This window comes from Pteropus medius, unplaced genomic scaffold (assembly GCF_902729225.1).
Source record: "Pteropus medius unplaced genomic scaffold, Ma_sr-lr_union100, whole genome shotgun sequence".
In the NCBI taxonomy this organism is placed as follows: Eukaryota; Metazoa; Chordata; class Mammalia; order Chiroptera; family Pteropodidae; genus Pteropus; species Pteropus medius.
In genome coordinates, this window is record NW_024349797.1 from 20787930 (window position 1) to 20789004 (window position 1075).

The window sequence follows — 1075 nt, forward strand, 5'->3', positions numbered from 1 at the left end:
TCAGTAACCTCAGCAAACCTGGACCACACAAAACCATGTTGGTACTGGGATAAGAAAGACTTGGCTCATACACCCTCGCAGCTAGAAGGACTCGATCCAGCCACTGAGGCCCGGTACCGCCGAGAGGGGGCCCGGTTCATCTTTGATGTGGGCACACGTTTGGGACTGTATCCTTTGGAATCTATTATAGAAAGCCTCCCCCTACCACCAAGAATTAAATTAGATGCTGTAGACAAAATATACAGTACTGTCTCTGTACTAAACGGTTCTTAAATATCTTTGCTACTTAAATGTTATTTCTGCTTTGCTTGGCTCTTCAGGGGTTTTCTATTTCATATTTATCATTTAAATGTATAGACTTAGACACTGAGCAAGTGGCCACCAGGAGGCAAGCAGCCTCCAGTGATGATAGCCGGCACGTTTCTATGGGGATAAAGTCCTGCCTTGTTAGCATGAAAACTGGACTTTACAAAGTCTTAAACCAGAATTCTGACATCCTGAGCATCCTATCTGCCTGCTTTGCCACTGACAGTGTTTACCACTGATTTCGTTGTGATCGTTTGTCTATATTGTTTTTCCACATTTAACTAAGACCGTAACCGCTAAAATCCTTAACAAGAACAACAGGCACTATGATACCCTGGCAACTGGGATAATTTATTTTCATCGCTTCTACATGTTTCACTCCTTCAAGCAGTTCCCCAGATATGTAAGTATTTGAATCTTAATATAATTCTCTATCACATGTTGTTATTTCCACACAGTTTCATGGGCTGATTTTTTTTTTTAATATTGCCAGAAAGTACTTATTTTTACATACTACATACTATATATAAAGAAAATCAAGTTTGAACTTTTTCCCATTAACCATATTCAGATCTTTAATTTGGCTGACATGGGCCACAGTCATATTGCACTTTGTGTTTAAGTTTGCTTCCTTATTACCTTCCCCAGGATAAAGCTGGGTTTATCACTGAGACCCAGCGAAGACCAAGATAAAAGAGAAATTCTTCAGGCCACATCACTTATTCTTCAGTTACTCCTTAAACATGCACTGTCTCCTGTGAGATGTTCA